General features: G+C 48.7%; 1 protein-coding gene and 1 non-coding gene across 2 annotated transcripts in view; one reads left to right on the forward strand and one right to left on the reverse strand.

The window, feature by feature from the left end:
* Positions 1-22630, reverse strand: part of LOC146784472 (guanylate-binding protein 1-like) — an 888553-nt gene that overhangs the window by 843335 nt on the left and 22588 nt on the right. The window lies entirely within an intron of this gene.
* LOC146784473 (small nucleolar RNA SNORD2) lies at positions 2920-2991 on the forward strand. The gene has a single exon (XR_014971475.1). It is a non-coding gene; the product is annotated as a small nucleolar RNA SNORD2 (small nucleolar RNA).

Below are 22630 nucleotides of genomic sequence, written 5' to 3' on the forward strand. Positions count from 1 at the left end.
GCGGGCCATTTGTTTTCAATTAGCGCGCACGCCGCTGCTCGCTCCTGCAAGGTGGATGCCAGCACAAGCACGAGTGTTTGAAAAGAGCTGACCAATTACTAAAGGTCACTCCTAGAGCAGCTGTGATGCAAAAACAGACTAAAACGTCTTGGAGCAAAAAATGATGTTCCAAAACAATTCATTCATTTAAACTCAAAAATCTATGGCCTAGCTTCCAGCTCTTCAATTTCCAAAAATAGAAAGAAAAAAAATACAACAATCTATTAGGCATTGTAACAAAAGACTAAAAAAGCTCCTCGTCTACTCTAGTTTTCCTATTTTCAAAAGTTTTACATCTCAGAGGTATAACGTAACTGCACGGATAATCGGATGAAATGTGTGGAAAGATGCTGGACCGAGTGGTATTTAAAAAAACGCATAGCTCATCTTGGGAAACATGTGGCAGGAATATAGCAAATACAGAGGGGAGCACTCAATCACTATTTTTTGTCTTTTAAATTGATGTCCATTCTATAATAACTAATAACCCACCTTTCTATCTTGAAACAGGTGGTTACAATGCAATTTAGCAAAAGAGTACAATGAAACCTGAGCTTTGCTCGTTTGCTTACACATGCTACTTAACACGTTTGAATTCCACAAGTCCAGCAACGTGGCATTCAGGTGCGGTACAATTTTGTCATGAGCCTTATGGTAGCCCACTAGTCGTTCATTAGACCTCTGTAATCAAGCTCCAGTCAAAGACATCGAAAAAAAATGATTCCAGAGACGCTCCGTTTTCTGCCTAAATATGAATTTGCTACATTTGCACATTTTTACCATCATTTCTTGCCACCGCAAAGGGATAAAATGCTATTAAAATTGTTGAACACTGAGTACAATGCTTAACCGGACATTTGGCATGATAGCAGGGCGCGGTGCGTCAAATGAGGTGGGATGTCTGTGGCAAGAAGCCAAAACCTATGTACATCAATGCAATTTAAGCAGGGTGAAAAGGAGGATTCCTTTTTATAATGAAAGACCCACATTTATATCACAGACTAGTGTTTCTAAGGTACTATTTCAACAGGATACTCACAGTCCACAAGAAACTCCGAACCATATTACATCTCATTTTAAGATTCAATGTCTTGAATGGTAAAGTGTCTCTAAGTCAGACTTAAGCAAAAATAAATTAAGTGCATAATACTGCTCTGACTGGATGTTACTTAACAGAACTAAACTAGTGAAGTGGCCCATGGTCGAGGGGACAAGGGAGAGCGAGGATGAAACAGGCAGTGGAGGAGCAAGCACGCGCGGCCAAAGCTAATTGAAAACGCGCCGCTGCACGACATCTCTTTTCAAGCACTCGTGCTTGTGCTGGCATCCACCTTGCAGGAGCGAGCATTGGCGTGCGGGCCATTTGTTTTCAATTAGCGCGTGTGAAGCTGCTCGCTCCCGCCAGGTGGATGCCAGCACAAGCACGAGTGCTTGAAAAGAGCTGACCGATTCCTAAAGGTCACTCCTAGAGCAGCACTGCGCTCTAGGCGGGACCTAAAAATGGTACCTCACTTGTGTAGGTAGGCCAAGTGCTAGTGACAGGAAACGGCCCAAAATGCAACGTGGACACACCACAGTTTCACAGTGAAAAAGGACCCTTTTTAGGTCGAGGGACCATCTGGTCTGCCGAAGGCAGAACCGGAAGTCCGGAGATTTAATGTTTCTGAGAGTGGCTATTTAGCCCGCCTCTCTTTTTGCCTCTCCTCCATTGGCTGGCTTCCTAATCGGAGGCCAGCCATTGGAGGAGAGAGCCGTCCCTCCAAATAGGCTCCGTCTTTTTCAGATTCGGGGGCGTGCTCCGTGCTGTTCTTTCCACTTTTTAGCCACGCCCCTTTAGAACAGCAGGAACACGCCCTCGAATCTGAAAAAGTTTCGAAGCTTCCATCCGCCATTTTTTTGGACTCACCAGAAGCTCCGAGGGCGTTGCAGGCGTTTGTCTCCTATTCTCCTACAGGGGTAGACTTTCGGACGAAGTGGAACACCAGATCAGGGAAGGCTGAAATGTCAGGTAATTCCTAGCTCTTTATTGTGGGGGTGAGCGGATTGCCGGCCCTGACGCAAAGCTTGTCCCCTGATGCCAAAACATGGCCTGTGACCCGGGGCAGTGAAGGGTGGTACAACGCGTGTGTAAGCAGGGCAAAGTGAAATGATGCAGCCGCCATAAACTTGGATTATTAAACTGAATCCCATCCGTAGTTTTTACACCTAGACTAAATAAAGGGGCAGTGTTTAGCGTCTCGCTAGATAGCACCTTCACCTAGACCAGACACTTGAAGAATTTGGATGCCAGCCCCAGAATTGTCATGTTCTTCGTACTGTGTGTAGCAACACAATTTATAATTGGCTCTTTAGCGGCTCGGATTATCGTTTAATCGAGCTTTGTTTTTAGTAATTCGTGGTAGTTTAGAAGTCAGGTGTCTGATTGTGGAGGTATGTACTGTACTGGGCGTTAATAATTCATAAAGTATCGGAGCTCTGCAGCCTCACTTGAACGACATTTTTCCCTCTGCACTTCAATCTGCTGTTGCTACTTCCCTTTAGCAGAACGCTTGTTTTCAAACATTGGACACTTTCTGCCACGAAATTCACGTTGATTCGGGACCGCAATCAAATGATAAAACCTTACGCTTATCGCTTAAAACTGACTTGTGTTGCTCGTCTCTGTTTAAGACGGATTTAATGGCGGCTTTTTGTCTCCTACAGGGGTAGACTTTCGGACGAAGTGGAACCCAAGATCAGTGAAAGCTGAAATTCAGGTATTTCCTAGCTCTTTATTGTGGGGGTGAGCGGATTGCCGGCCCTAAAGCAAAGCTTGTCCACTGATGCCAAAAGGTGGCCTGTGACCCGGGGCAGTGAAGGGTGGTACATCACATGTGGACAAAGTGAAATGAGGGCTTAAACATCTTTCGGGACAGACAACCAAATGGTGATAAAACGTAATGCTGATCACTTTGTGCCCCCCCACCCCCCCCTCCGGTCCAGGTAACCCATCATACCGAGCGTGTCGTAATTATGATTGGTGGTTAAGTCGGTCTTTCTAGGGCATGTCACGTGAGCAATGCATACTGAGTGAATATTTTGGTGTCAACGGCAGTGGCTTTTCTATTCCGTATTTTCTGAGCACGCCGTCAGTCTGCACACTGAATACTTCAGCGAAGAAATTAGCTGTACTGTCGTAATTTCCCCTTGAAACAAACAGTGGTGGGGGCAGTGTTTAGCGTCTCTATGTAGCTCCTTCACCGAGAATAGACATTTGATGAATTTTGAGGCCAGTCCCAGGATTGGCATGTTTTTCATATAAACTGTGTGTAGCAACACAATTTATAATTGGCTTTTTAGCGCCTCGGCATATCCTCTAAACGAGCTTCGTGTTTATGGTAATTCGGTGGTAGCGACTAAATAACGGGCCTTCTCCACGCCTGAGTAGTTTTCATACTAAATAACTTATAATTAAGAAGTTTCTTGTTCGGTTTGAAGGGAATGTGTCTAATCGTGGAGGTATGTGCACTAAGTAATACTCGTAGGTAATTTCATCGTTGCTAGTATTAGGCGTTAATAATTCATAAAGTATCGCAGCCTCACTCGAACGACATTTTTTCCTAGATACTTCCATCTGCTGTTGCTACTTCCTTTAGCAGAACGAAATTCACGTTGATTGTTGGTTTTGCACTAATCTTTATTTCTGTGTTTAACAGCATTCCGATGTCCGAAGGATGCGCAGTTCGTTCTAGAGGGAGACTATCTTCACAGCACAATTGCGGGTAAATATCAGACCACCTCGGACCTCCCCTAAAAGACTGAATTTCTGTAACGTTCCTTAAACTTTGCAGACTCTTGCGAGGGTATATTAAAGGCCTCACTCCACGAGGACTACACAGTTGTAGTTCATCACTACTTTGTGGCCAACATGCTGTTCAGATACCATTTTAATTGATTAAAACTACCGTGCTTGCTTAAATCACTGCTATGACTTGCGCACAGTTCCACACGGTGGAAGCATTTAGTTTCCTTTTTCGGTCGAGCCTAGGCAGTGCGCTGTTTTTGAGACATGCGGTGTCTCCTTTGTGCACACCCATCGTTTTCATTGGTTCCTTTTTAGGCGAGGGACCATCTGGTCTGCCGAAGGCAAAACCGGAAGTCCGGAGATTTAATGTTTCTGAGAGTGGCTATTTAGCCCGCCTCTCTTTTTGCCTCTCCTCCATTGGCTGGCTTCCTAAACGGAGGCCAGCCATTGGAGGAGAGAGCCGTCCCTCCAAATAGGCTCCGTCTTTTTCAGATTCAGGGGCGTGTTCCGTGCTGTTCTTTCCACTTTTTAGCCACGCCCATTTTCGAACAGCTGGAACACGCCCTTGATTCTGAAAAAGTTTCGAAGCTTCCATCCGCCATTTTTTAGCAATCACGCAAAGCTCCGAGGGCGTTGCAGGCGGCGCCGGGCTCGGGAATCCTGTGCACAGCTTCCAGGTGCAGCCTGCTCCATGCCCGGCTGCCCTGTGCGCATCACAGACCGACAGCCTCTTCCCGAGGATCCCGGTGGCTGCACTCCACCCTCACCCCGGCCGCTATCTTCCAGTGCCGTCCGCGCTGCGGTACCAGCAGCAAACAGCTCTGGGATCGTGCACAACCGGGAGCTCCATGTGCTCCCGGTTGTGTCCCATATAGTGGCTTTGAAAGTTGACAAATGTTACTGTAAATGACTATGACCCATACTTTCCCCAAAAATGATTATTGGGGTTGTGCGTATCTTTTTGGGGTGAGAGGTCGGTCCGCAGCTTGCCAGTCTACAAACGATTACTATCATCGAACACAGCCACGTATTGAGTGTTTATTGGTGGGGGCTGTTAGAGCCGTAGGTCTGGGTGGAAAGAACCCCCTTTACACTGGAGGTTCATGTACAGCTGTGCACTCACACCGCATGCAGTGCAGGGACACGGCCCGAAGGTGCCTTCGCACAAACAAGGAACCGGTCAGATCGAGGGATGGGGGCACAACACAGGCCCACGGAAGGCCACTACAGAACTGGCTCTCTGCTCCAGGAGCGCCCTCAGCTCTGCGCCCCCCCCTGCAGACTCCCTTTTACAGCTGGGAGCGCCCTGGACTTCAGAGCCCACGCCGTCAGCACAGCGTCGCACTGAAGGCACGGGCGGGGCATTAACCCCTCTCTCCCAGGCAAGCCTGCGCCTCCCTTGTGTGAGGCCACCCTCCCATCCACTCCTGAAGCCTTGGTTGGAACTAGGCAAGGACCCTGCATCACGCCACTGCAGGTGTGTGCGTTTCTGGGGATGGGAAGCAGCACAGTAACACCATGCACAATGTGAACATGCCATTATGCAAATATAAATCACACCCGACAACATGAATTTCAGCCTGCCACCCCATCAATGGTTAATATTCACAGCCGGGTGTATTTACTGCCTTCATAATAAATATGAGTTAGTGAATATAGCCCCAATACTCACCCCGCCCCAAAAAACAGCAGAAACAGTCCTTGGCACCCAAGCAGTCCCCAATATCCTAGCAATTTACTATTCGGAAGCCCACCGTCAGTGTAATCGAATTTAACAAGTTTGTGGGCACACGTCATATTATATTTCAGATTTCATAATGTTTTCGAAAATTCTAATTCGCCATCACAGAGTTTTACATACTTCTGAGATAAAAAGGCTTAGAGATCACATTTGAAATTGAGTTAAAATGTGTTGATGTGTGTGCTGCAGGCAGTAAAACTTTTTTTTTTAAATCCAGGTGAAAAAGTCTAGTGTTTGGGGGTCTGTTGCCCTTTCGCCACAATTTTGTAAATTTTTTGCAGTTTTATGTGACGCTACGTCGACCGGAGCTATTGGAGGGCATTACTGTTCACCAGTTCCATTACACATGGTTTATTCGTTTTTGTAGCCACGAGGAGATTAAGTAATTTGTCTCGAATCACAAGTGGTTGAGCAGACGCCGAGATTCGAAATCGGTTCCTCAGTTTCAAATTCGACGGCGCTGGCCATAACGCCACATCCCTTAACGTCTTCCTAATGTTTACATCTCTTGGTCTTTAGGGTGTTGTAATGTTTCCTATATCTCACTACCTCACAACATCCCTCTCCCTCACTACATCACTGTTTCACTACCTCACTCTCTCTACTCCACTCTATCTCACTACCTCCCTATCTCACAACTTCTCTCTCTCAAAACATCACTACCTCACTCTCTAGCTCACAACCTCACAACTTCACTCTCTCACTCACTACCTCAATCACTCTCTATCTCACTACCTCACTCTTTCTATCTCACTAACTCACTTTCACTCTCTCTTTCACTACCTCTCTCTCTATCTCACTACATCACAACATCACTCTATGCTTATATATCACTACCTCACAACATCCCTCTCCCTCACTACCTCGCTCTTTCACTACCTCACTCTCTATCTACCTCACTCTCTATCTCACTACCTCACTCTCTATTTCAATACCTCACTCTCTATTTCAATACCTCACTCTCTCTCTCTATCTCACTACCTCACTCTCTCTCTGCTAATGCAATAGGTATCACATATGCAAAAAAAAAGCTAATGCCAATAGAAATGACAATGCCATTTATTTAGGGATACAAAAATGATAAAAAAAATAATGAGCAATACCAATAGCTCTACCTATAATATTGCCGAGACCATTGCATTGTAAATGCTTGTTTTGCAATGTGCCTAGCTGTAGATTTTAAACCCTAGCTCTGCCGGCACCTAGGGAAACCTAGCAAACCTATACTTTTTTAAAACTAGACACCCAGGGGAATCCAGTTTGGGGAGACTTGTCTGGCTCTCACCAGGTTCTGTAACCCAGAATCCCTTGCAAACCTCAAAATAAGTAAACAAAAACAAATTTTCCTCACATTTCTGTGGTGGAAAGTTGTGGAATCTGTGTGGATCCACAAAATTCCACTGACCCCGCATTCCCCAAAGTCTTCCGAGGAAAATTGTACCTCACTTGCGTGGGTGAGTCAAGTACTTGCGACAGGCAAGGGCCCAAAACCTATTGAGGCGACATCAAAGTGAACTATCACAAAACAACCTGGTTTTGCAAGGGGGGTCCCATGAGTTTTTGGCCCCGGGCTCGGCGGCCATCTAGGGAAACCTACTAAACCCATCCCATTTCTGAAAACTAGACACCCGCCGGAGTCCAGCAAGGTATGGCTTGCGTGGGTCCACCAACATTTCCCTACCCAGAATCCCCTGCAAACATCAAATTTAGCTGAAAAAATTACTTTTTTCTCAAATTTCTGTGTGGGAAAGTTCTGAAATCTGCATGGATCCACAAATTTCCTTCTACACAGCATTCCTCCAGGTCTCCCGATAAAAATGGCACCTCACTCGTGTGGGTGGGTCAAGTACTCACGACAGGCAAGGGCCCAAAACATATTGAGCAGACATCAAAATGACCTATCACAAAACAACCTGGTTTTGCAACGGAGGTTACATGGGTTTTTGGACCCGGGCTCAGGGGCCATCTTGGGAAACTACCAAACCCACACATTTCTGAAAACTAGACACCCGGGGAGTCGCTTAGAATTCTCGGTGCTATACCCTTATTCACTATGTTTTGGGCTCTTCCCAGACACAGACCCTTGTCCCACCCACAAAGTGAGGTATTATTTTACTCGGGAGACTGAGTGGAATGCTGTGGGGTAGGACATTTGTGATTCCACCCAAAAATAAGTGGAAAATGTGTTTTTTTCAGCTAAATTTGAGGTTTGCATGGTATTCTGGGTAGCAAAACGTTGGGGGAGCCATGCAAGCCATACCTCGCTGGACTCGCCCGGGTTTCTAGTTTTCGCAAATGTGTGGGTTTGGAAGTTTCCCAAGATGGCCGCCGAGCCCGGGGCCAAAAACTCAGGTGACCCCTCTTGCACAACCAGATGTTTTGTGATAGATCATTTTGATGTCTACTCAATACGTTTTGAGCCCTTGCCTGTCGCGGGTACTTGACCCACCCACGTGAGTGAGGTATCATTTTTATTGGGAGACCTGGAGGAACGCTGGGTGGTAGAAATGTTGTGAATCCACGTAGATTCTAGAACTTTCCTACACAGAAATTTGAGAACAAAGTGATTTTTTTCATCAAAATTTGAGGTTTGCAGGGGATTCTAGGTAGGAAAATGTTGGGGGACCCACGCAAGCCATACCTCCCTGGACTCTCCTGGGTCTTTAGTTTTTAGAAATGTGTGGGTTTGGTAGGTTTCTCTAGATGGCTGCCGACCCTGGGACCAAAAACTCAGATGCCCCTATGTATCCGAAAATGACCTGGTTTTGCAAGACGGGTCATATGAGTTTCTGGTCCCGGGCTTGGCAGCCATCCAGGGAAACCTACCAAACCCACACATTTCTAAAATTTAGAGACTCGGAGGAGTCTAGGAAAGTATGACTTGCGTGGCTCTCCCAACATTTCTCTACCCAGAATCCCTTGCAAACCTGCATTTTTGATCAAAAAATCACTTTTTTCTCAAATTTCTGTGTGGAAAAGTACTGGAATCTACGTGGATCCACAAATTTCCTACCACCCAGCATTCCCCCAGGTCTCCCGATGAAAATGGTACTTCACTCGCGTGGGTGGGTCAAGTACCCGCGACAGGCAAGGGCCCAAAACGTATTGAGGAGACATCAAAATGACCTATCACAAAACAACCTGGTTTTGCAAGGGGGGGTCCCATGAGTTTTTGGGCCCGGGGTCAGCGGCCATCTAGGGAAACCTACTGAACCCACACATTTCTGAAAACTAGACACCCAGGGTAGTCCAGAAAGGTATGGCTTGCGTGGGTCCCCCAACATTGCCCTACCCAGAATCCTCTGTATACCTCAGATTTTGTTGAAAAAGTCATTTTATTCTCACATTCCTGTGTTGGAAAGTTGTAGGATCACCGGGCTGACACAAATTTCCTACCACCCAGCGTTCCCCCAGGTTGTTGAAAATTGAAACAACGATGTGATTAAGCATTTACTAAAGACATGAATTCTCCTTTAGGACCGAGTTTCTTTCGTTATGTTGACTAAAGTCTGGACTCCATTTTGTATTGTCATGCCTCCACGTGCGTAGCACGAGAAGAGTCCTATCTTCGTGTTAGTTGCTTTTGTAATCTGCCTAGTAACAGTCTATAAATAGCTCCTTTGTCCGTCTGGCGCATGCCCAGACTTGACCACATCTGTTATCAGTTAATCCTTGCTTGACCATGTTTTCGCGGGCTCAGGAAATCGTCAACTCCGCCCATATATTGATTCTGTATCGAAAATGTCCATAAAAGGTAATGAATTGTGCCTCATGTTGTATCCACCCACTTATGAGCCCCTCTGTTGTGTATAAAAGGGGACTGTGTACGCAAGTTCTTTGTGCTACTCTATGCAATACTGAAGGGTGTTGTATGGATTGTAGGACCACCCTTAAGGGTTAATAAACTTTGTCTTTGTACTTTGCAGTTTCCGTGCCAACTTCCTTGTAGCTTCCATTGCAGGAGAGCGAACCCTTGTGTCCTGCGGGCCTAGCTGGGGCCTGTATTCATCAATTGGCGCCCGTCACGTGGGGCTCATCGGCGACTCGGATGCTCGAAGGACTGGTCGTGACGAAGGTGAGGAATTTGGCCGAGGATGTGATCACTGCCAGAGGCATTTTGAGTCCTGGCATCCCGAGGTTTTCTTCCTTCCCTTCCGAACTGACCATCTGGGTGGCGCCGGTCCTCGACTGAGACCTCTTCTGTCGGTTCTGCCGTGACAGCCGTTTGGGCGAATTTTGGAGCTTGGCAGTTGGAATCTGGACACTCTTGATTGGTAAGAACCGTTGTACGGTACTTGCTCCGAGTTTTTGAAGCCTGGGTTGGCTATTTGAGTTTGATTTGTGATGACCGGTCATATCTTGTATTGATTACTGTGAGAATATATGCGTTGCAACACATATAGGCAGGTAATGTGGAGATATTTCTCCGGAGCTGTGTAAATTTGAACGGCGCAAAGTTTAAGTGCCATTTCTTTGATAATACTGCATATTTTGCATTATTTTTGAGCATGCCTGCTTTTAGCGCACTCCGTAAGTGGTGCTGCTGCTTTGGAAACCGGTTAAACCTCGAGGAATCTGCTCCAGCCCCCCCAGAGGGGACTCCTAATAGGGATATGTATGTGAAGCATGGTCTTTCTTCCATAATGTATAGCACAGTATGGAGGAAATACACCAAAAAGGATCCTGAGTTACGATGGCCTTTGTATGGATCGTTTGATATGCGTAAGATTGAGTATGTGGAACGTGTATGTGTAAACGGCGTGCTCGTCAAGATATGTTTGAGTGTGTGCGGTTATGGGTGAAGGAAGTGCGTGAGCGAGAAAAACGTGAGAAAGTGCTGTTTGATAAAGAGCAACGGAAGAATGATCATGTGCGAGCGCAGGAAGCGAAGCGTCGGGAGGGAAGAGAACTGGCGGAGAGACAAGAGAAAGAGCGTAGGTTGCAAGTATCGGGTCAATATGCTGTTCGGCAGCCTCTTTATCCTGTCCTTACTAATCTTGATGATGATTTTTTCCTATTAGATCGTTCCCCGCCACCTTATGTAGGTGCGTCTGCTCCGGCAGTTCAGGATTCTGGATCGGGTAAAGATAAGATAGACACGCGATCCATGTTATCTCTTGAGCGCTGGGGTGAGCTTCGGAAACTTTCTTATCGTGCAGTTTCAAATAAGATGTCTTCTGCAGAGTTATTGCCGGCTCTGGAAGGATGGCAGGATAGGGAGAAATTGTATTTTGCTGCCGTTTTTTCTGATGAAGTGGTTGCTGCCTTTCGCAAATATTCTGATGTTTTTGATCCACAGGAGATAGTGTCGGATTCTAAAGCACTACGTAATGGTACTTTCTCTCTGTCAAGAATTCCTGTCATGCGAGGGGAGGAAAACGGTAACCAGCGAAAACGGACTACATCTCCCAGGATGCTTAGCGGTTGAGAGGTTATGTAAACAGGAGAGCTGTTACATAACTCAAGGAAAACACGCCCTTATGTAAACAGGAGAGCTGTTACATAACTCAAGGAAAACACGGCCTTATGTAAACAGGAGAGCTGTTACATAACTCAAGGAAAACACGCCCTATAAAGGGAGGAACCGGGAGGTACAACGCTGTCGGATATTGTGTTTACACCGACGTACCTGCTTAGTGAAGAGCAGTGTTCCGGAGTGGTGCTCCAGTAAGGCAAGAACGGAGGTAGGTCGAGTCGTTACTCCCTGGGCCGTGTCTTGCCCCATCGTCACCTGTGAAGGACCCGGAAGCTCTACCGGATAACCACTGAGCTTCGCTTTTTGACTCGGCTGAGTCAAAGCGCAGTGGCGCTTTTGCTGGTTGGAGTCGTAACTCCCAGCCCGACCAGAGATACAGGGACTGCCAGCTGTAACGCACACCAGGAGGTGTTTGCCGCGTTACAGACTCGGAAGTCCACGGGATCGATCGAGCGGCTGCTCTCGGTTCAGTCTTCTTTGCTTGTGATTGGGGTATCGGTGACGCATCACCAGGAGGTGACTCCGCGTCCCGGTGCAGTCTGAGGAAGAGGTTGAGCGGCTGCTCCCTTCAGGTAGAGACCCCGGCTGGGTGTTTCCCTGACTCCTCGATTCTCCCCAACACTCTTCATGCCCCTCGCTGCCTACCGATTGGCATTGTCGGCCATTTCATTTCTGCCCTCTGTTGGCATACGCCGGGATCGGCGTATATGCAGAGGACGGTTAGGACCATCCGTGCTGTGGGCTGGTAACGTACTTAGCCTGGAGGATTCCAGTGACTATAACCTTTGTTTATTCCTTGTATTATTTGTGCCTTCATTAAAATAACTAAACCTTCACAAGTGGTTGCGTTCTCATTATCGTGTCTGTTAAACGATCCTGAGACGTTCAGGGCGTTACAAAATATCCGACCTTAATAACACTAACTGTCTCCCGGTCGATAACAGACATGGCAACACTTGATGATGTGCTGGCTGCTTTAGCGACCGTGCAAATTGAATTGGCTGCCTCCAGGCAAGAAACAGCCGATGTAAAAGCCAGACTGGATGCTATCCAATTGGACCCGCTCACGCCCAGCACCTCCCTCACGAACCAGACCCCTGCGGTAGTAGTGGAAATGCCGGTAGCCGTCCCCTTGGCAACACCAGAGAGGTACAGTGGGGATCCTAACACAGTGCAGGTATTCCTCACACAAGTGGCGCTACATTTATCGTGCAAACCAAGGGCGTTCCCCACGAGTCAGGCTCGTGTGGCTTTCCTTATATCCTATTTGGCTGGAAACGCGGCACAATGGGCCGTACCTCTGGTGAGCAGGGACGACCCCATCTTATGTGATTGGGGTGCTTTTCGCGAGGAATTCCTGAAGGTCTTCGACAGAAGGGCTGACTCGTACACGGCGGACCGTGAAATGCTTGAGTTGAGACAGGGATCCAACGACCTGGTGCAGTATCTCAACGCGTTCCGAAGGCTGGTTGCGGAAACCAAGTGGCCTGTTGCTAAACAGACGGCGCTCTTCCATCACGGGCTGTGCGATGAGCTCAAGGACGCCGTGGCTCATATTGACCCACAACCCAAGACATGTGAGGGCCTTATCAACCTGGTATTACGGCTGGAACATAGGCTAAGTGAAAGAAAGGGGGATCATGGGAGAAAAGGAAAATCCCTTCCATCCTATGTGACAGTGGGAAGTCCTGAAACTGCCACCGCATCCAAGGGAGAACCCATGGACATCGGCGCAATACGAGCGAGCCTCACAGCCACGGAGAAAGAGTCACGCCGTAAACAAGGATTGTGCCTATATTGTGGCAAAAAAGGCCACTACGTACGTGAATGCCCTGCCAAACCGAAGACGTCACGTTATCAGGCCAACCGGTCGGTAACAGCCGTGGTGGACGTACCGGCGGAAAACTAGAGGACTCCCAGACCAAAGAAGGGGCATCTCGGAGTCACTCATCCATCCCTTCACTTTCCAACTCGGTCACTAAGGGACAACGACACCTGTTTCTCACGGTGCACGTGGGAGTGCATGACCAGTGGATACCCGTTGTGGCCATGGTGGATTCAGGGGCCACTGGCATGTTTATGGACCACAACGAGGCATGCAGGCTAGGGCTAGTGCTTCTTCCCAAAGCTGTACCCGAAGACGTCTATGCTGTAGACGGAAGGCGATTGGTGACGGGGCCCATCGGGCAGCACACGGGGGTCCTTTCGATGAGATGTGGGAGGAACCATTTGGAACAAATCGATTTTAACATCATCTGAGCGCCCCAATATGGCGTCATTTTGGGATTGCCGTGGCTACAGAAACACAACCCCTCTGTGGATTGGCCAACACATCGCATCGAACTGACGTCACCGTATTGCATCCTGCATTGTGGAATAGGAACGGAATCCCTTGACGCAGATGAGAGCAGGAGTCAGACGGTGGCTACAGCGGCAGAAAAAGATGTGGCTCTCCCCCAGGCTTATCACAGTTTTGAGGATGTATTTGATGAGGTGAAGGCGGAAGTGCTACCACCACATAGACAGTTTGACTGCCAGATCGACCTGGTGCCAGGGGCCAGCGTTCCCAGCGGCAGGCTGTATGCCGTGACGGAGCCTGAAAACGTGCATCTCCGGGGGTACCTGGAGAAACTCCTCAAGCTAGGATTCATCCGCCTGTCCAAGTCTCCGGCCGCCTCGCCACTCTTCTTCATCCCGAAGGCTAATGGGGAGCTGAGAGCCTGTGTGGACTTTAGGGCACTGAATGCGATAACCGTAAAGAATCGGTACCCCTTGCCTCTCATCAGTGTACTTCTGGAACAGGTCAAGAAAGCTCGTATCTACACCAAGTTGGATTTGAAAGGAGCATACCATCTGGTGCGCATGAGGGACGGAGACGAGTGGAAGACCGCCTTTAAGACCAGGTTCGGCCTTTTTGAGTACCTCGTCATGCCGTTCGGTCTGTGCAACGCCCCGGCAGCCTTTCAGTACTTTTTGAATGAGGTATTCAGAGAGGAGTTGGATATCTACGTGGTCGTATATATCAACGACATCCTCATCTATTCGTCCAGTGTGGAGGAGCACGTACACCACGTCAAAGCTGTGCTCCAAAAGCTGAGGGAAAACATGCTGTTTTGTAAACTCAGCAAGTGTGACTTCCACGTCACATCCGTGGAATTCCTCGGAGTGATGCTGAGTCCAGAGGGACAGGAGATGGCAGAACGAAAGATCAAGGCGGTGAAAGAATGGCCGGTGCCCCAAAGCGTGAAGGACGTCCAAAGTTTCATTGGCTTCGCCAACTTTTACAGGCGGTTTATAGATGGATTTTCAGGATTGGTGGCCCCAATCACACAGCTACTGAGGAAGTCCAAGGAGTTTGTCTGGTCCCCTGAAGCGAACACAGCCTTTGAGGCCCTGAAAAGCGCCTTTGGTAAGGCGCCGGTGTTGGCTCACCCCGATCCGGATCTCCCCTACGTGGTGGAAGCGGACGCATCGGATGTGGCGCTGGGGGCTATCTTGTCCCAACGCAACCACGACACAGGGGTGCTTCATCCCGTTGCGTACATGTCCCGCAAACTCAACGACGCCGAACGCAACTACCATATTGCGGAGAAGGAGCTTCTCGCAATCAAGGACGCCTTCACCGAATGGAGGCATTGGTTGATGGGGGCAAGACAAGTGGTATCGGTGTACACGGACCATCGGAACCTACAGTTCATGACGGCCACAAGACACCTTTCTCCCAGACAGCTGCGGAGGATGATCTTCTTTGCGGGGTTCAACTTCCGCATCACATATCGGCCGGGGACGGAAAACCGGAAGGCGGATGCCCTGTCCCGTCAATCTGCAGTTAAGGAACCATTGCCTGCGACCGAGCATTCCATCATTTCCCCGAGGATGGTATTGGGGGTTATCCAACCGGATACTTTCCTGAGGGGAATAAAGAGAGGGATCAGGTCATTCGCATGGCGGAGGTGGCTCCTCAGTCACAGAGAATGGCAGCTGAAGGACGGGATACCCCTGAAGGGCAGGTGCCTATTGATACCCACGCCTAGGCTAAGGAAACAAGCATTCATCTGGTGCTATGACTCTCCATGCGCAGGTCATTTGGGCTTTGAAAAAACGGTGGCTAGCATGGGACGGCATTTCTGGTGGCCAACCATGAGAGTGGATGTCAGGAGGTGGGGACAGGAGTGTCCTACGTGTGCTACCATGAAGGCCGACCATGGCCGAACCCAAGGGCTCTTACATCCACTTCCGACCCCGGATAGACCATGGGATAGCATATCACTGGACTTCGTGGTGGGCCTACCGGTAGACCAGGGGATGACGGCAATACTGGTGGTGGTGGATTACTTGACGAAAATGGGGCACTTCATCCCCTGCAAGAGAGTCCCTACGGCCGGGGAATTGGCGTCACTACTCCTAAAGAATGTGGTACGACTGCATGGATTACCTGGGGTGATCGTGTCGGACCGGGGGTCGCAGTTTACTGCGCAATTCTGGAAGACTTGGTGCACTGCGCTGCATGTTAAGACCGCCCTGTCCACCAGCTACCACCCTCAAACGGACGGCCAAACCGAGCGCCTGAACCAAACGCTCAAACAGTATCTGCGATGTTTTGTGGACCAGGGCAGGGAAGAATGGGTCGACTTGCTATGGGTTGCAGAGATAGCCTATAACAACGCCACTCACAGCTCCACACAGTCATCTCCGTTCTATAGCAACTATGGCCAACATCCCAGGTTCTTGCCATTTCTACATCCGTTCAGAGAGGACAGGATTCCCGCCACAGCGGACAGGGTGGCACACATAAAAGACACGTTGATGCGCTCAAGGGCTGTCCTAATAGAGGCCAAGAGAAGATACAAGGCTGCGGCAGACAGGAAGAGAAGGCCCGGGCCACTGTACCGCACTGGAGACTACGTCTGGATATCCACAAGAAACATGAGGTTTCGAAAGAACAGTGTGTTCCATCCCAAGTACATGGGCCCCTATCGAATTACCAAGTGTATGGGTCCCGTGAACGTGAAGGTGTGCTTGCCCCAGTCATTGCGGATACACCCTGTCTTTCATGTATCATTGCTCAAACCAGCACCCTCCAAGCCGTCTGGGACACCTAGGCCGGTATGCGTGGAGTCGGAGGTGGAGTATGAAGTGTCGGGCATACGGGCGTCCAAATGGCGCAGGGGGAAGCTGTGGTACCTGGTTGCGTGGAAAGGCTATGGCCCGGAGGAGCAGTCATGGGAACCGGCTGAAGGGGTTCATGCTCCGCGCTTGGTCTCCTTGTTCCATCGGCGTTTTCCTGCCAGCGCTGGACCCGTGGGGAGCCGCTGAGAGGGAGGATGTACTGTCAAGAATTCCTGTCATGCGAGGGGAGGAAAACGGTAACCAGCGAAAACGGACTACATCTCCCAGGATGCTTAGCGGTTGAGAGGTTATGTAAACAGGAGAGCTGTTACATAACTCAAGGAAAACACGCCCTTATGTAAACAGGAGAGCTGTTACATAACTCAAGGAAAACACGGCCTTATGTAAACAGGAGAGCTGTTACATAACTCAAGGAAAACACGCCCTTATGTAAACAGGAGAGCTGTTACATAACTCAAGGAAAACACGCCCTATAAAGGGAGGAACCGGGAGGTACAACGCTGTCGGATATTGTGTTTACACCGACGTACCTGCTTAGTGAAGAGCAGTGTTCCGGAGTGGTGCTCCAGTAAGGCAAGAACGGAGGTAGGTCGAGTCGTTACTCCCTGGGCCGTGTCTTGCCCCATCGTCACCTGTGAAGGACCCGGAAGCTCTACCGGATAACCATTGAGCTTCGCTTTTTGACTCGGCTGAGTCAAAGCGCAGTGGCGCTTTTGCTGGTTGGAGTCGTAACTCCCAGCCCGACCAGAGATACAGGGACTGCCAGCTGTAACGCACACCAGGAGGTGTTTGCCGCATTACAGACTCGGAAGTCCACGGGATCGATCGAGCGGCTGCTCTCGGTTCAGTCTTCTTTGCTTGTGATTGGGGTATCGGTGACGCATCACCAGGAGGTGACTCCGCGTCCCGGTGCAGTCTGAGGAAGAGGTTGAGCGGCTGCTCCCTTCAGGTAGAGACCCCGGCTGGGTGTTTCCCTGACTCCTCGATTCTCCCCAACACTCTTCGTGCCCCTCGCTGCCTACCGATTGGCATTGTCGGCCATTTCATTTCTGCCCTCTGTTGGCATACGCCGGGATCGGCGTATATGCAGAGGACGGTTAGGACCATCCGTGCTGTGGGCTGGTAACGTACTTAGCCTGGAGGATTCCAGTGACTATAACCTTTGTTTATTCCTTGTATTATTTGTGCCTTCATTAAAATAACTAAACCTTCACAAGTGGTTGCGTTCTCATTATCGTGTCTGTTAAACGATCCTGAGACGTTCAGGGCGTTACACTCTCCCTCCCAGGTGCCTGATGCGGTCCGACGTCTGTTTGCGCTACGGGATGAAATGCTTCGACTGCGGGACAAAGCGCGTCGGAACAAGGAGGAGGAGAGCTTGGCCTTGCAGGCGGACGACCAGCAGCCGTCTTCCTCCCAGTCAGATAAGAGCGAACTAGTGCATGCTAAACCCATGCGAGAGGCGGCACCTTTGTATGTTCCTCCTAAAGGAGCAGGAACGAGTACGGATATTACTTCTGCCGATGCTAAGGGGTATTTTGTGTACAATTGGGTTTATACTCCCTGGCATAGGGCTGATGTTATGGCATTAAAGAATGCATTGCCTGATCCCCGCAAGAATCCAGCGGCCTTTTACGAAGAAGTCGAGGGGGCCTTGAATTCTTGTACTATGACCTTAGCAGATATAGATCTGTTCTTTGGGCTTATCTTACCACCGGATATGTGGCGATCTGTACGGAAGGTGGATGATCAAGCCGCTTTTAAGGCTCGGTGGTCTGAGCTTGAGGATGAGGACAGGGAGATAAAACCCGCGCAGAAACCGCCTCAGATTATCTTAGATCTCCCCGCTGCTATTTTGACCAAGTTAAAAACAATCATTCCCCCTAAAAAGATTGACTGGAACATGTTAGCTTCGTGTAAACAGAAAGTTGATGAATCAGTTGCAGATTTCTTTACGCGCTTTGAGGAGACATTTCATGATTTTAGTGGTCAGTCACTTACGGATGATACGGGTCGACACCTTTTTGCTGATAAATATGTGGCGAATTTATTACCGGAAATAGCAGCTCGTTTAAAAGCGAGTGAAAGTTCTTGGTCCACCGCGTCTCCGACAGCCCTCCTGACTATAGCTCAGTATTATGAGCGTCAGGAACAGGAAGCGAAGGGGCAGGAGGAGAAGAAGTCGAAAGATTTAAAAACGAAGGTGATGTTAGCGCAAGTGTATGGTCCGCCCCGTCGGGGTGTCAATAGAGGTAGGGGAGGATTCTATGGTCCCCCTTCGGGTCGATCAGATTTAAATAGGAATCAATGTGCGTATTGTAAACAATCGGGACACTGGGCCAGAGATTGCCCGGCGTTGTATGCATCGCGTCAGGGGCATAATCAGGGTGGACCGAGAGGTAGAGGGGGTTCCTCGAATTTTAGAGGGAATTCTAATGATCATGCTCGTTTTGAACCTACCGTGCAGCAGCGAGATAGACCTAATGTCTTTGATCGACAGCACCAGTATCAAGTGTCAGGGACTGACCGCTCTGGGTACCACGATTCACAGCATGCATAGGAATGCGTTGGGTGGGGGTTAGAATCAGTTGAGGTGCCGGTTGATCAGAAGGGTCCTTATGTATCAGCGAAGGTTTTGGGTTCTACTGATCAGTTCCTAGTAGATACAGGAGCGACTCGTAGCGCGCTGTCTAAACAATTGGTTCCGAGGGCTCCCCCATCTGGCTTAATGGTTACATCGGTAGGGTTTGTTGGTACACTCTCTCGAAGCCCTCTTTCTCGACCCCTTACATTCCAGGTTGATCCCTTTTCTGCACCCTGTCCGTTTTTGCTTGCCCCGAATACGCCTGACAACATTATGGGCCTTGATATGCTCAAGTACTTCAGAGCTACGATCCGCTGCTCCCCCGCTGGAGTACGTGTGATATTAAACGATAATCACCCCCTGACTGAACGGATGTGTGTGGTTGCAGAGGATACTGTGTTAGCTTCTCTCCCACGTACTTTGTGGGCTATTTCGGATACCGATGTGGGACAGATGGTGATTCCGCCTGTCCATATTAGTGTCCAGGAGGGGGCGGTGTTACCACGCCTCCCGCAGTATCGTATTTCCCAGGAGGGGGAGGAGGCTCTTATACAGATTGTGCGGGATTTGATTAAGGTGGGAGTAGTGGAGGAAGTTCCCTATAACGTCTGTAACAGTCCGATTTTACCCAGCTTGAAGAAAGATACGGATGCCAAAGTCTATCGGTTTATCATTGATTTGAGGGAGGTGAACAAGATCGTGATACCTCAGTATCCAGTGGTTTCTGATATCACGACGTTGCTCACTTTGGTCCCGCCAACGGCGACCACGTTTTCGGTTATTGATTTGAAAAATGCCTTCTTTTCGATTCCTATTCATCCTGATAGCCGATACCTTTTTGGTTTCACTCTGAATAATAGGTCTTATCGATTTTGTAGAGTTCCTCAGGGCTACACAGAAAGCCCTAGCATTTACAGTCAAGCATTGAAAAGGCAATTGGACTCCTTTGTTCTGCCCGAGGGTGTCGCCCTTATACAATATGTCGATGACATCTTGTTGGCGGCTGACACTCCTGAGCTGTGTGAGAAGAGTACGTTATCCTTGCTTTCCTTTTTGGCATTTCACAATCACAAAGTATCGAGGAAGAAATTGCAATTCTGTAGACCAAAGGTGACTTATTTGGGTCACCTTTTGTCTAAGGAGGGGCGTGCACTCACACCAGATCGTATTCAAGCAATTTTGGACACGCCAGTGCCTTCCACGCAGAAGGACGTGCGTGCATTTTTGGGCCTTGTTTCTTTTTGTAGGCAATGGATATTAGGGATTTCACACATAGCTAAGCCATTATTAGCCCTTTTGACAAAAGACACACCAATTCCTCTTCCCTGGTCAAATGAGTGTGACATTGCCTTCCAGCAATTGCGACAGGCCCTTTGTTCAGCACCAGTGTTAGGGACTCCTGATTATACAAAACCCTTTTCGCTGTATGTGCATGAGAAAGATGGATGTGCATTATCAGTTTTAGTGCAGATGCACGGCGGCAAGCAGCGCCCTTGTGCATATTTTTCGGCTGTACTTGATCCTGTTGCCCGAGCATTGCCTGGTTGTTTTCGCTCGGTTGCGGCGACAGCTGTGTCAATACGCCAAAGCGAGGGAATTGTGTTATCTCACAAACTGTTGGTATTAGTCCCCCATGCTGTTGATGCCCTGCTTAATCAGACAAAAACGCAGCATTTGACCAGTGCCCGTTTAACGGGATATGAGTTGACGCTTTTGGCTCCTCATATTACGTTAAAGAGGTGTGTAACGTTAAATCCGGCTACATTGTTGCCGTTCCCGGAAACTCAGTCTGAAGCACGAAAAGCACATGATTGTATTCTTGTGACTGAGGAACAGACAAAGGGTCGTATTGATCTCCAAGATACGCCCTTTCCAGATGTAGATGGAGAATTGTGGGTGGACGGATCATGCCTGAGGCTACCAGATGGTACGACTTCAGCAGCGTATGCAATTACCACACTGCAAACAATAGTGGAGACAGCACGCATACCACAGAAATCAGCTCAAGCAGCGGAACTTATAGCATTAACACGAGCATGTGAGCTCAGTACAGGATTGTGTGTGAATGTTTATACAGATAGTCGCTATGCCTTCGGAGTAGCGCACGATTTCGGCCTACTCTGGAAGGAGAGAGGGTTTCTAACGTCACATGGAGTACAGATAATGCATGGAGAGTTAGTCCACAACCTTTTGACTGCATTGACATATCCGAAGAAGATTGCTATAATTAAATGTAGTGCCCATAAGAAAGTGGTTGATAAAGTTGGAGAAGGGAATGCTTTGGCAGACCGGGTGGCACGGGAGACTGCAATGCAGCCTGGTGCTACTGCCATGTACGTAGTGAAGTCGCAGGTAGAAAGATGGCACGATGCAAAGAGAGAAGTGCTGGAAATACAGAGGACCGCTTCTGATAAAGAACGGGAGCAATGGTCCAATGATGGAGAATTGGATGATGAGGGTTGTTGGAGAAATAAGCAGATGGATAGATGGAAGTTACCCACAGCTTTTGTACAACCTATGGTTCAGATGGCACATGGGCTAGCACATGTTGGAGCTTCCGCAATTGTAAAATTGCTTACTCAAGTCTGGGAGCATCCAGAGATTGCTAGCACGGCAAAGAGGGTAGTGCAGACCTGTATGATTTGTCTGAGGTACAACCCAGGAAAGGGTACTCGAACTCCAGCAGGAGGATTTGTGACACCTACTGCACCCTTTGAGGTTTTGCAGATGGATTACATCCAGCTTGATCGCTGTAACAATTTGAAGTATGTTCTAGTAGTGGTTTGTGCCTTCAGTAAATGGGTTGAGGCATACCCTACGAAAGATAATACTGCAATGACTACAGCCAAGATGCTATTGAAGGAGTTCTTCCCTCGATATGGCGTTTGTAGACTGCTGTGGAGTGATAACGGACCTCACTTTATAGCAGATGTTATAAAGTATGTCCTGAAAGGTCTGGGCATTACCCAGAAGTTTCACGCAGTGTTTCACCCTCAGTCTGCAGGACTGGTCGAGAAGTATAATGGTACGCTGAAGCTCAAGATCGCTAAGATCCAAGCTTCGACTTCTTTGACTTGGCCAGATGCTTTACCGCTGGCATTATTGTCAATTAGATCGATACCACATTCTCGAACCGGTCTCACGCCTTATGAGATTGTTTTCGGACGCCCAATGAATATTTGGGGTCCACCACGGCCTAAGGCTGTGTATGATGTACCTTGTGTAATGATGAATGATTATTTGGCACAGTTAACGGATAACTTGGTTTCTATTCATCAACAGGTCCGAGAGGCGCTCCCTGATCGGTCCACAGGCGAAGGTCATAGTCTCCGACCTGGAGACTATGTTATGCTGAAGATTTTTGAAAGGACGAACAGCTTGGAGCCGAGATGGGTTGGTCCTGAGCAAGTCCTACTTGCAACGAGGACGGCTGTGCGGGTTTCCAACCGAAAGAATTGGATCCATTCCCTGCACTGTCGCAAAGTGCCGCCTGGATTGGTGGAGCCTGCTGTATTGACCGACCATCGAGAAATTCTGACTGCAGAGAAAGGCCGTGCTGTGGAAGCGAACGACACTGAGGAGCTCTTTCCGGACCACGTGATTCCTGGAGGAAGACGATATCATCTCAGGCCAAGGAAGTGAATTCTTCAGTAGCAGGACAAGTTGTCAGAACGGCCCTTAGGTTAGTGAAACGGAGAGCCGATGTGGCAAGGGGGGGGGATCAGCCCTGCATTAGTGTAGCGACACCCGTCTTGGCCCGCTGGTGAAGAAATCAACCACTGCCTAAGGGGAAGAGTTCTGACAACCTTTTAGTTTCAGGAAGATATTGATTTTTCATTCTAACATGGAGAAAAAGAAAATCCTTTGTGCAACAGG

Source organism: Triturus cristatus, chromosome 11 (assembly GCF_964204655.1).
Source record: "Triturus cristatus chromosome 11, aTriCri1.1, whole genome shotgun sequence".
In the NCBI taxonomy this organism is placed as follows: domain Eukaryota; kingdom Metazoa; phylum Chordata; class Amphibia; order Caudata; family Salamandridae; genus Triturus; species Triturus cristatus.